Here is a 14,337-nt window from a genome sequence, read left to right as displayed (position 1 = left end):
TCCCCAACATAGGAGGGCCAAGCACAGGAAGCAGCTCTTTCAGTAGTTTAGTTGGAATAGGGTCCAGTATGCAGCTTGAAGGTTTAGAGGCCATGATTATTTTCATCATTGTGTCAAGAGATATATTACTAAAACACTTGAGCGTCTCTCTTGATCCTAGGTCCTGGGAGAGTTGTGCAGACTCAGGACAACTGAGCTTTGAAGGAATACGCAGATTTAAAGAGGAGTCCGTAATTTGCTTTCTAATAATCATAATCTTCCTCAAAGAAGTTCATGAATTTATCACTGCTAAAGTGAAAGTCATCCTCTCTTGGGGAATGCTGCTTTTTAGTTAGCTTTGCAACAGTATCAAAAAGGAATTTCGGATTGTTCTTATTTTCCTCAATTAAGTTAGAAAAATAGGATGATCGAGCAGCAGTAAGGGCTCTTCGGTACTGCATGGTACTGTCTTTCCAAGCTAGTCGGAAGACTTCCAGTTTGGTGTGGCGCCATTTCCGTTCCAATTTTCTGGAAGCTTGCTTCAGAGCTCGGGTATTTTCTGTGTACCAGGGAGCTAGTTTCTTATGAGAAATGTTTTTAGTTTTGTGCAACTGCATCTAGAGTATTGCGCAAGGTTAAATTGAGTTCCTCAGTTAGGTGGTTAACTGATTTTTGTCCTCTGGCGTCCTTGGGTAGACAGACGGAATATGGAAAAACATCAAGGAATCTTTGTGTAGTCTGTGAATTTATAGCACGACTTTTGATGTTCCTTGGTTGGGGTCTGAGCAGATTATTTGTTGCAATTGCAAACGTAATAAAATGGTGGTCCGATAGTCCAGGATTATGAGGAAAAACATTAAGATCCACAACATTTATTCCATGGGACAAAACTAGGTCCAGCGTATGACTGTGACAGTGAGTGGGTCCAGAGACATGTTGGACAAAACCCACTGAGTCGATGATGGCTCCGAAAGCCTTTTGGAGTGGGTCTGTGGACTTTTCCATGTGAATATTAAAGTCACCAAAGATTAGAATATTATCTGCCATGACTACAAGGTCCGATAGGAATTCAGGGAACTCAGTGAGGAACGCTGTATATGGCCCAGGAGGCCTGTAAACAGTAGCTATAAAAAGTGATTGAGTAGGCTGCATAGATTTCATGACTAGAAGCTCAAAAGACGAAAACGTCATTTTTTTATTGTAAATTGAAATTTGCTATCCTAAATGTTAGCAACACCTCCGCCTTTGCGGGATGCACGGGGGATATGGTCACTAGTGTAGCCAGGAGGTGAGGCCTCATTTAACATAGTAAATTCATCAGGCTTAAGCCATGTTTCAGTCAGGCCATAGATGTTGGAACATTGGCGCATTAGTGAGGTTGGGCACTGATGTTGGGCGATTAGGCATGGCTCGCAGTCCAATTCATCCCTAAGGTGTTCGATGGGGTTGTGGAGGTCAAGGCTCTGTGCAGGTCAGTCAAGTTCTTCCATACCAACCTCGATAAACCATTTCTGTATGGACCTTGATTTGTGCACGGGGGCACTGTCATGCTGAAACAGGAAAGGGCCTTCCCCAAACTGTTGCCGCAAAGTTGGAAGAGCAGAATCGTCTAGAATGTCATTGTATGCTGTTGCATTAAGATTCCCCTTTGCTGGAACTAACGTGCCTAGCGCGAACCGTGAAAAACAGCCACAGTCCATTATTCCTCCTCCACCAGACTTTACAGTTGGCACTATGCATTCAGGCAGATAGCGTTCTCCAAACCCAGATTTGTCCGTCGGACTGCCAGATGGGAAAGCGTGATTCATCACTCCAGGGAATGCATTTCCACTGCTCCAGAGTCCAATGGCGGTGAGCTTTACACCACTCCAGCCAACAGTTGGCATTGCATATGGTGATCTAAGGCTTGTATGCATGCGGCTGCTCGGCCATGGACACCAATTTAATGAAGCTCCTGACAAACAGTTATTTTGCTGACGTTGCTTCCAGAGGTCGTTTGGAACTCGATAGTGAGTGTTGCAACTGAGGACAGCACTTGGTAGTCCCATTCTGTGAGCTTGTGTGGCCAACCACTTCACGACTGAGCCATTGTTGCTCTTAGATGTTTCTGCTTCACTATAACAACACTTACAGTTGACCGGGGCAGCTCTAGTAGGGCAGAATTTTGACGAACTGACTTGTTGGAAAGGTGGCATCCTATGGCATTGCCACATTGAAAGTCACTGAGCTCTTCAGTAAGGCTAATCTACTGCCAATGTTTTCTATGGAGATTACATGGCTGTGTGCTCGATTTTATACACCTGTCAGCAATGGTGTGGCTGAAATAGCCGAATCCACTAATTTGAAGGGGTGTTCCATACTTTTGTATATATAGTGTATTTCAAACATTTACATACATGTGCATCTTTGCTAAAATGCATGTAAATGCATGACAATTTTCCCTGAAATGCATGACTATGCATAGTCTACATGGTGGCCAAAGTGGTTCCTAATTTGGCTTCTTAAATTACTCTTTACCTACTGATCAATAAAAATATATTTGAAAAAGCCCTAGGCTGTTTTTATATTTTTTTTAATTCAAGTTTTTATTGAGTTGAACAAAAACTATACATCGTACAACACTCCACAATATGTCAAAGGGTAGGTATAGGTCTTGTGCTTCCAATGAGTTAGTGGTGTTATGGTGTGTTTGTAAACCAATTGGGAAGTGGGAATTTTCCAACTGGTAATTACTTGTTAAATCAAACACGAATCTCATTGTGACAGGGGGAATGGAAGCTTGGGCCAAATGTTTACTTTCAGCACTCTGGACAGCATACAGTATGGTAGTGGTAGCATTTAGGTGGAATGATGAGACAACGATGAGACAGCCTATAGGGAGGTCAGAGACCTGGTCGTGTGATGCAACTGCTCGCACTACAGAGGGTAATGCATACGGCCCAGTACATCACTGTGGCCAAGCTTTCTGCCATCCAGGACCTCTATATCAGGCGGTGTCGGAGGAAGGCTCTAAAAATTGTGAAAGACTCCAGCCACCCTAGTCATAGACTGTTCTCTCTGCTACCGCACAGCAATCGGTACCGGAGCGCCAAGTCGTGGTCCAAACGGCTTCTTAACAGCTTCTACCCCCAAGCCATAAGACTCCTGAACAGCTAATCAAAGGGCTACTCAGACCACTCTTTTACGATGCTGCTACTCTCTGTTTGTAATCTATGCATAGTCACTTTAACTCTACCGACATGTACATATTACCTCAATTACCTCAACTAACCGGTGCCCCCGCACATTGACTCTGTACCAGTACCCCCTGTATATAGCCTAGCTTGTTAATTTTAGCGCTGCTGTTTAATTATGTTACTTTTATTTTCTATTTTCTATTTTTTACTTAACACTTATTTATTTGTTTTTTCTTAACTTTTTAAAGCATTGTTGGTTAAGGGCTTGTAAGTAAGCATTTCACTGTAAGGTCTATACCTGTTGTATTCGGCGTATGTGACAAATGCAATTTGATTGATTTGATTGACGGAATAGCCCGGGTACTCTACGACAGGCTGGCCTGATGGAATCAATGTTAATGATTGACTGTTCTTTGATAAGCTCAGTATGAAACAGTTAAGACAGGGACAAGTTAATGTCATTATCTGACTGGACTCAAATTAAAAGGCTGGAAACAAAAAGGGAAATGCTGGCTTCGTCTGCTAGATGGCTCCGCTTCTTGACGCAGTTTAACACTGTGGCTCAACTGTGGGGGTAAGAGCTCGACTCCACGTAGAGAGCATCATGCATCTATCATTCTAGGTGCCAGAAAGGTTTTTTTCAGTGATGTGACTCTCTCTCTCTCTGACATTAAACCAGCAAGACACGCTAATAACATCGCCATTGACATTCAGTACCAGTCAAAAGTTTTGACACACCTACTCATGACCCAATACACCTCCAGGTGGTGTAAGAACTATTTGACCAAGAAGGAGAGTGATAACCTGGCCTCCACATTCACCTGACATCAACCCAATTGAGATGATTTTGGATGAGTTGGATGGCAGATTGAAGGAAAAGCAGACAATGCGTGTTTAGCATATGTGGGAACTCCTTCAAGTCTGTTGGAAAAACATTCCAGGTGAAAATGGTTGAGAGAATGCCAAGAGTGTGCAAAGCTGTCATCAAGGAGGCTACTTTGAAGAATCTCAAATATAACATTTGTTTAACACTTTTGTGGTTACTACATGATCCCATAGGTGTTATTTCACAGTTCTGATGACTACACTATTATTCTACAATGTAGAAAATAGTAAAATAAAGAAAAACCCTTGAATGAGCAGGTCTGTCCAAAATTTTGACTGGTATTGTAGGTCTTTGTGACATATGTCTTTGTACCTGTACATACAGTATCTATCACATTCGGTCCATTCTGATTGCTAATGATATGAGAATGTTTCACCATGGCATCTATGCAGATCTTCTATACGGTTTCTGTCCTCACTAGTATATTCAGGTTAGACCTTTTCAGACATTTTGACATAGACAAGTGTCAAACACTGAATTAGAAATATATTGATATCTAGAAATCTAACTTTACGGTGTCCAGTCTCCCTGAGTCATGTGCATCTTTTCATAGATTATTTCAGTTGTCATTGCTCAACTAAGACAGTGTTTTGGTCTCTAACGCTTCGGCTCAGAGATTGTTTTTCATCCGTTTTTCTCTTAATGAAACTCTTTTTGGGGATCCAATACCATGGCTTTGTTTGGTCCCAAGCTTGTAGAATACCTGAATCACTTGCTCTGAATAGGAGTTGGGTTTTTGGTTTGGCTTTTGGTTTTCCATTTTACTCCCGCTCTCTGTTTTTCTGACTCTCTCTCTAAAATGTGTTTAATCTCTCTTTCTCACCACTCCAGCAAAGCATATTATCTTTGTAGTGATGGTTTCTTTCATTAGCATTGAGTGGTGGCATCTTAAATCACTGGAGAGCAGTGTGCTGCTTCCATATATTTCCCAAAGCCAACACACACACACACACGCGCACACAAACTCTGAAGTCAGTTATCTGCTTCGTTCTGTAGAGAGTATTGTTTTGTTGTTTTTGTGTACTTATGTTTAGCGTAGCTCTCTGGAGCCGGGAGATAATAACCCAGTAATATAAGTGGATCAGTCCCTCAAAATGGACTTAATGGTTAAATGTCTGTCCCCGTTGGAGACGGCATACCTAATACAGCCAGTCTGGATTTTGTTAACGCTCATGTGCACGCACGCACACATTTGTTTTACTGTCCTTGATTCCCATTCAAAATAAGTTGTACCCTAACCCTAAACGTAACCCTAAAGCTAACCTTAACCCCTAACCCTTATTGTAACCCTAACCCTAATTGTAACCATAACCCTACACCTAACCCCTAAGCCTAAAATAGCATTTTTCTTTGTGGGGACAAGAGAAATGTTCCCACTAGTCTTAATTTTCTTTGTTTTACTATCCTAATGTGGTCCCCACAAGGATGGTTCAACCAACCAAACACACACACACACACACACACACACACACACACACACACACACACACACACACACACACACACACACACACACACACACACACACACACACACACACACACACACACACACACACACACACACACACACACACACACACACACACACTCTCTCTAACTGCAGAGCTCGGCTGACCTTTGAAACTGTGCTGCAGTATTAAGCCATCCTCCTCCTCTCCTCCTTAATAGCTGCTGTTAAATAGGCTTGATATCCGTGTCAGAGCGGCTATCTCAGGGATTAACAGGGAGCATAGACATGGTTTATTTTCTCTTGCTCCTGTGTGGGGAAAGGGTGCTTACATACCCCAGATGAACCAATAGGACAAACCATTTGGGAGTTCTGACAACAATAAGGTTAACAACACATGTTCACATCCATGTGTGTGTTGTGTGTGTGTGTGTGTGGGGGGGGGGGAATACAGAAATTATACAGGAGATGGCTTGCTAAATTACATTTTTATTACGGATATGCTGCGGTTATAGGTACGAGGTGGAACCTTGAGTGTACAATTGCTTTTCTACAACGGGCTACCAATTCAATAAAAAACGTTATTTTGATAAGTGTATTCATAGGCTACTACAGTACATTCCAAAAGATTTCAGACCCTTCACTTTTTCCACATTTTGTTGCGTTGCAGCCTTATTCTAAAATTGATTTTTCCTCATCAATCTACACACAATAGCCCATAATGACAAAGCGAAAACAGGTTTTTAGAATTATTTTGCAAATTTACACTACCGTTCAAAGGTTTTGGGTAACGTATAATTTTTTTTCAACACAAGTCCTCAACTGGCAGCTTCATTAAATAGTACCCGCAAAACACGAGTCTCAACGTCAACAGTGAAGAGGTGACTCCAGGATGCTGGACTTCGAGGCAGAGTTGTAAAGAAAAGGACATATCTCAGACTGGCCAACAAAAATAAAATATTAAGATAGGCAAAAGAACACAGACACTGGATTGGAACTCTGCCTAGAAGGCCAGCATCCCAGAGTCACCTCTTCACTGTTGACGTTGAGACTGGTGTTTTGCGGGTACTATTTAATTAAGCTTCCAGTTGAGGATTTGTGAGGCGTCTGTTTCTCAAACTAGGTACTCTAATGTACTTGTCCTCTTGCTCAGTTGTGCACCAGGGCCTCCCACTCCTCTTTCTATTCTGGTTAGTGTTGTTCTGTGAAGGGAGTAGTACACAGCGTTGTATGAGAGCTTCAGTTTCTTGGCAATTTCTCACATGGAATAACCTTCATTTCTCAGAACAAGAATAGACTGACGAGTTTCAGAAGAAAGTTATTTGTTTCTGGCCATTTTGAGCCTGTAATCGAACCCACAAATGCTGATGCTCCAGATATTCAACTAGTCTAAAGAAGGCCAGTTTTATTGCTTCTTTAATCAGGACACCAGTCTTCAGCTGTGCTAACAAAATTGCAAAAGGGTTTTCTAATGATCCATTAGCCTTTTAAAATTATAAACTTGGATTAGCTAACATAATGTGCCATTGGAACACAGGAGTGATGGTTGCTGATAATGGGGTTCTGTACGCCTATGTAGATATATATATTTTTTAAATCAGCCGTTTCCAGCTTCAATAGTCATTTACAACATTAACAATGTCTACACTGTATTTCTGATCAATTTGATGCTATTTTAATGGACACATTTTATTGTATTTTCTTTCAAAAACAAGGACATTTCTAAGTGTCCCCAAACTTTAACGGTATTGTATGTAAAATCGAAAACATATCTTATTTAAGTATTCAGACCCTTTGCTTTGAGACTCGAAATTGAGCTGGACATGATTTGGAAAGGCACACACCTGTCTATATAAGGTTCCATATGAGGTCGAAGGAATTATCCGTAGACCTACAAGACAGGATTGTGTAGAGGCACAGATCTGGGGAAGGATACGAAGACATTTCTGCAGCATTGAAGGTTCCCAAGAACACAGTGGCCGCCATCATTCTTAAATGAAAGGAGTTGGGAACCACCAAGACTCTACCTAGAGCTGGCCGACCGGGAAAACTGAGCAATCAGGGGAAAAGGGCCTTGGTCAGGGAGGTGACCAAGAACCTGATGGTTACTCTAAAAGAGCTCCAGAGGTCCTCTGTGGAGATGGGAGAACCTTCCAGAAGGACAACCATCTCTGCAGCACTCCACAAATCAGGCCTTTATGGTAGAGTGGCCAGACGGAAGCCACTCCTCAGTAAAAGGCACATGACAGCCCTCTTAGAGTTTGCTAAAAGGGACCTAAAGGACTCTGGTCTGATGAAACGAAGAGTGAACTCTTTGGCCTGAATGCCAAGCGTCACGTCTAGGGGAAACCAGGCACCGCTCATCACCTGGTTAATACCATCCCTATAGTAAAGCATGGTGGTGGCAGCATCATGCTGTGGGGATGTTTTTCAGTGGCAGGGACTGGAAGACAGGATCGAGGAAAAGATTTACAGAGCAAAGTACAGAGATCCTTGATCCTGCTCCAGACCGCTCAGGACCTCAGACTGGGGCAAAGGTTCACCTTCCAATGGGCCCTACAACCTTAACACACAGCCAAGACAACGCAGGAGTAGCTTCGGGACAAGTCTCTGAATGTCCTTTTGTGGCCCAGCCAGAGCCCGGACTTGAACCCGATCTGACATCTCTGGAGAGACCTAAAAATAGCTGTGCAGTGATGCTCCCCATCCAACCTGACAGATCTTGAGAGTATCTACACAGAACAATGGGTAAAACTTTATAGTTGCTAGCCATGCCGGCTGCCCATTCATTATATTGGTTAGGTTGACAGACATTCGACCCTGTCGCAAAGTCTTTTTGTTCTATATCTATGGACGCGACCCAGTTGTTCGTTCTAAATGTTCCATTGCCATGCTGGCTGGAAAGGCTCTAATCCATTGCTTGCTACATGCTTTTTACAGTGGTGATCAAGTTAATGAATTGGCTGGCTGGGCGATGAGACAGTGGAATACGCAGGATTTCTCAGATAGAACAGACAAAATATATACATTTTTGCATCCTAGGCTTACCCGTGCTAAGCTGTTTTTTTTTTACCATGGCTTAGAACGCGTCTCAACCAATCACAATGCTTATTTCTACCAACCCATTGTAGAAAATAAGATTTTGAATGGAAATTAAATGTAGGTCCCCACGAGGATAGAAGAACATAACGTGTGTGTGAAAGAATGATGTGCACTTCATGTTTGTGTGCTTGCATTAATATATTTGTATGGGATTTTTAAACACAGGTAGATAAAAGGGTGATTTTCTATGTGTGTGAGTGAGCGAGAGAGCGAGAGAGACAGATTGCATGGAAAAGTTAATGGGATTGTGTGTGTCTCTGAGTTATAGGCCATGCATTCAAAAATGGGTTTTCCTTCTCTCTCTTTCGCTCTGTTTTCTCTTGACTCTGCAGAACCATGGACATGTTCACGTCTTCTCCATCTGACCCTGAGCCTCGAGCAGTCTTGATAATAGTTGCTCTAAGGGGTAGGGGTTCTTTGTGTGACGGGCCTGTTTGGAGTCGCTGTAAGACGATGCTAGAGTTTAATGAATACCACTCAAGAGGTCTGCTCCATCTCAGGTTGAGACAAAGAGTGAGGAGGGCAGAACAACAGATTGTTACTTGTGGCTGAGGTCTCAGGGATTTGATCTAGCAACCGTTCGGTTAATGGCCCAACGCTCTAACCACTAGGCTACCTGCCGCCCCTAAATATATAGGCCACCATGACAAGACAATTAGATTCCTGTGGAGGAACCTTTGTGAATGTCTGGGTGTGCTCTGTGCCTGTAAGCGTGTGCACATACTGTAGATTACACAGTCTGTTCTGGCGTACGCTCTCATTGGCATGCTTGTGCAATGTGCACACTTCAGTGTGTGTGTGTGTACAGTGTGTTTGTGTGCGGTGTTTGTTACCTACATAGAATTAGGAATTAGAATAGTAATTTAATAGGATCTCTGGTTACATATGTGTTGTTGCGAGACTTTGCATGACACATATGACTGTGACATTAGCGTTCTGTGCAAGAGTGCAGAGGCAGCACATCAATAGGATTATACCCTCGTGTGTAAAGGCAGAGATTAGTAAGTGGCTCCTCCATGAGAGGGCCATTCTTTCTGCCAGTCCTTGGCTATTTCTCAGAAAGATATATAACTCTTATTGCGATAGTGGTTATAATAATTATGTTCCAATATCCATAGACATACTGCTTAGAATGCATGTCCAATGATATTGCATTTTATAGGGATGGTCATGGTTAATTGAATATCCGGATATCCAAACGGACATTAGTATACAATGACTTGAGTGTTTTTTTGTCCGATTTTAACAATGAACAATCTTGGTGATATTTTTCCCGATAAAGTACATTACTTTTGATCAAATCAAAGTTTATTGGTTGTGTACACAGATTTGCAGATGTTATCACAGGTGCAGCGAAATGCTTGTGTGTTCTAGCTCCAACAGTGCCGTAATAACTAGCAATAAAAAATAAACAATATATGATACACAGAAAAAAATATAAAATAAATGATATAGGATGAGCCATGACTAGAATACAGTATATACATATATAGTGGACGAAACAGTATGTAAACATTATTAAAGTGACCAGTGTTCAGTGACTCTATGTACATAGGGCAGCGGTCTCTAAGGCGCAGGGTAAAGTACTGGGTGGTAGCAGGCTAGAACAGTGACTCAGGTTCAGGGCAGGGTACTGGGCGGCGGCCGGCTAGTGGTGGCTGTTTAATTAACAGTCAGATGTCCTGGAGAAAGAAGCTGTTTCTCGGTCCCAGCTTCGACGCACCTGTACTATCTCTGCTTCTAGACGGTAGTGGGGTGAACAGGCAGTGGCTCGGGTGGCTGAGGTCCTTGATGATCTTCTTGGCCTTCCTGTGACACCTGGTGCTGTAGATGTCCATGGAGGGCAGGCAGTGTACCACCTGTGATGTGTTGGGCTGACCTCATCACCCTCGCTGGGGAGTCCTGTGGTTGCAGACAGTGCAATTGCCATACCAGGCATTGATACAGCCCGACAGGAGGCTCTCAATGGTGCATCTGTAGAGGTTCGTGAGGGTCTTAGAAGCCAAGGAGAATTTCTTCAGTATGAGGTTGAAGAGGAGTTGTTGTGCCTTCTTCACCACAATGTCTGTGTGAAGGAACCATTTCATGTTGTCAGTGATGTACACGCTGAGGAACTTGAAACTTTTTACCCTCTCCACTTTGGCCACGTTGATGTAGATGGGGGTGTACTCTCTCTGCTGTCTCCTTTATTCCACACTCAGCTCCTTTTTTTTGTTGATGTTGAAGGAGAGGTTATTTTCTTGGCACAACTCCGCCAGGGCCCTCACCTCCTCCCTGTAGATTGTCTCATCATTGTTGGTAGTAAGGCCTACCACTGTTGTGTTGTCAGAAAACTTGATGATTGAGTTGTAGTCATCTGTGGCCATGCAGTCATGGGTGAACAGGGAGTACAGGAGGGGGCTGAGCACGCACCCCTGTGGGGCCCCTGTGTTGAGAATCAGCGTGGTAGAGGTGTTGTTGTCTACCTTCACACTTAGGGTCGGCCTGTCAGGAAGTCCAAGGATGGGTTCAGACCCAGGGCCCTAAGCTTAGTGATGAGCTTGGAGGGCACTTTGGTGTTGAAGGGTGAGGGCGGGGGAGGGCCTTGTGGCCATCCCGGAAAGGAGACTAGCAATGATCCAGGATCCGTGTTGCACATGTAGCACAGGAGCTATGTGAATAGAAATTTGGTAGGATTTTCCTCAGATTTATTTTATAGTCCCCAGCTACAATAACTGTGACCGACCACCGCAATTCGGTCTTAAGTACCAACATTTGAAATTGTGTTTTTTACAATGGATAAAATACTCAGAGCTAGAAAATTGTATATAATACACTGCAGTTGAGGAACAATGTGAAAGTAATTCTGCTTTAAAAGTTTATGAACTTGTAACCCAACTTTTGAGAAAATAATCTGTGAGTGTTTTGGTACAGCTACTGGAGAGCCCCTCTTTGTCTACACCCATTCGGCATCGTTCACACCCTCTTAAGCCTTAGCCCCACCCATCTCTTTATTAAGGATTCACATGAGGCCATGTGCTAAACAGAGAGAATAGTGTAGTAAACAACCAAAGATTTCAAGACTAGAAGTGGTAAAAGTAGTAGCCTACAATAAGGAAAAACCAGGTAAAAATGCACTTAATCTAGTCCTTGGCCTATATCCTAATCTGACTTTGGGGCATGTTGTTCTTCACATTACCGTCTCTGGTAAACACACACTATCCACATAAAATCTATGTTTATTTGTCACATGCACATTGTAATGGGTGCGTGTTGGTGGCAGGGAAGTCAGGTGCAGGAGTTGTTTAATAAAAGCTGATAAAACTCCAAAAACCAAAATGTACAAAATAACAAAATTGGGTACAAAACCCGTCGCACACCAACATAATACATGCACAATCACATACAATAAAACAATCTCCGACAAGGACATGAGGGGAAACAGTGGGTTAAATACACCACATGTAATTGATGGGATTGGAACCAGGTGTGAAGGAAGACAAGACAAAACCAATGGAAAATGAAAAATGGATCAGTGATGGCTAGAAGGCCGGTGATGTCGACCGCCGAACACCACCCGAACAAGGAGAGGGACCGACTTGTTGTTGTGACACACATGATACAGAAGGTGCCAATGGTACAGTGAAATGGTTACTTGCATAGCAATATCAAAAACAGAAAATGCACAGATAAAATATTTTATAATTATTAATTGACGCTTACCCGACACACTTGTCTAAATTGATGGGTCATGTGAAGGAAATTATATAACCACCCCACAGCCACATCTAGCTAAGTGGATGAGTTAATATTGTCTAGACATGTACACATGTTTATGAAATACAATAGATGGCCGTAAAAACCCTCAGATACACCTGGCTAGCTTGATGGATCATGTAATCATCTGGCGAAATGGAGTCAAGCTAAACAATGAACCGGAATAATCCCAACTCATACTACTGCCAATGCAAACATAGTCATAGCTGTAGTATGAATCTGCAAATAACATTACTACACAGATCATGCACGTAATGCCAGATAGTGAGCAAAACACTTTAACTTGCAGTGAAAACGGCTTTCTGATTAAATGTATCCTATCTGAAAATGGAACTAGACTCTTACCCCCGTATACACGGATGAACGCTTCAAGGCAGACTGGAACCATTTAACATTTAACGTTTTGTTATTAGCTACATCTTGTTTGGCCAGTGTTGTGTCAAGTCACTCCGGTTCACACTGACCGTGGCGTGTTCAGAAAGCAGCCCATCACAACTGATCTGTCAATAGCACCTGCTAAATTCAGGGCATCAATGTTGTTGAGAAAAGGTAGAAAGGTCTATCAACACATACTGAGCAAGCTCACGTTATAGACAGAAGCTCGCTCCATGGCAGACCAATCCAATCTCATCTCCTGGCATGTCCAGCCCACCCATTATCCCAGCCAATCATGGCTAGTTCCTGTCTTTTTCCGTTGCTAATCCAACTAGGCTTGTAATTTAACAATTATATTCATATTTACGGATGTAATACAAGTTTGTTATTAAGGCACATGAATGTTCACATTTTCCAGAAGGCATTTCTGCCCAAAAAAGTATTTAGATAAAAAAATGACTGCTTACGTTCAATAGCCTCTCCTGTGAAGTAGTGACGTCCGACATTTGCCTAGTTCTCTGAAATGAGTCACATATGGCCTCAGGATATGTGGTTTCCTGTTTACACATATTCCAGTATAATCCCTTGAGAGTTGTCACGGTGGGTGGGTGTATACAAGGCAGTGACAATGATCTTTGGCGGTAATGATCTTTGGCGGTAATGCGGTCGGAATTTTATGGTATTCCAAATCGGGAGAACAAAAGGACTTAAGTTCCTGTACGTTACCACAATCACACCATTAGTTGTTATGAAACAAACCCCTCAACCTTTCTTTTTCCTGGAGAGTTCTTTCTTCCTGTCCACACGATAGACGGAGAACACAGCTGGCTGAATTGACGGGGACAATATATCCGGAGAGAGCCATGATTCCGTAAAACACATTATGTTACCATCGCTGATGTCTCTCTGGAAGGATAGAGCTTGTCTACTTTCTTGTCCAGGGACTGAACATTAGTGAGTAATATAATAGGAAGCGGTGGGCTCCACTGCTGCCTCAGGAAGTACAATCAAAAGATCCAGGGAAGTCAAATTTCTGTTTGAATTTCTGGTGAGAGACGGCCGATCTAATATCCAAACGTTATTTCCGGCTGTCGGTAATAATACAAGAAACTTGCTGAGTAAATAACACCAAAATAAAGTTGTCTAGGGGCTAGAGACAGGGCGGCCGTGTCTGTCGGCGCCATCTTGACCAAAGCCCTAATACACCCTATTCCCTACAAGGATATACAGTGCCTTCAGAAAGTATACCCCTTGACTTATTCCGAATGTTGTTGTGTTGCAGCGTGAATTCAAAATGTATTCAGTTGATATTTATTCACTCGCCCATCTACAGACAATTCCCCATAATCGCAAATTGAAAACAGGTTTCTGGAAATTTTTGCAAATTTCTTGAAAATGAAATACAGAAATATCTAAGTATTCACATCCTTGAGTCAATACATGTTAGAGTTACATTTGTCAGTGATTACAGCTGTGAGTGTTTCTGGGTAAGTCTCTAAGAGCTTTGCACACCTGGATGTACAATATTTGCACATTATTCTAAAACAAATTCTTCAAGCTCTCATAGATTTTCAAGACGTTTTAAGTCAAAACTGTAACTAGGTCACTCATGAA

This window comes from Oncorhynchus tshawytscha, linkage group LG12 (assembly GCF_018296145.1).
Source record: "Oncorhynchus tshawytscha isolate Ot180627B linkage group LG12, Otsh_v2.0, whole genome shotgun sequence".
Classification (NCBI taxonomy): domain Eukaryota; kingdom Metazoa; phylum Chordata; class Actinopteri; order Salmoniformes; family Salmonidae; genus Oncorhynchus; species Oncorhynchus tshawytscha.
This window is presented reverse-complemented; position numbering follows the sequence as displayed.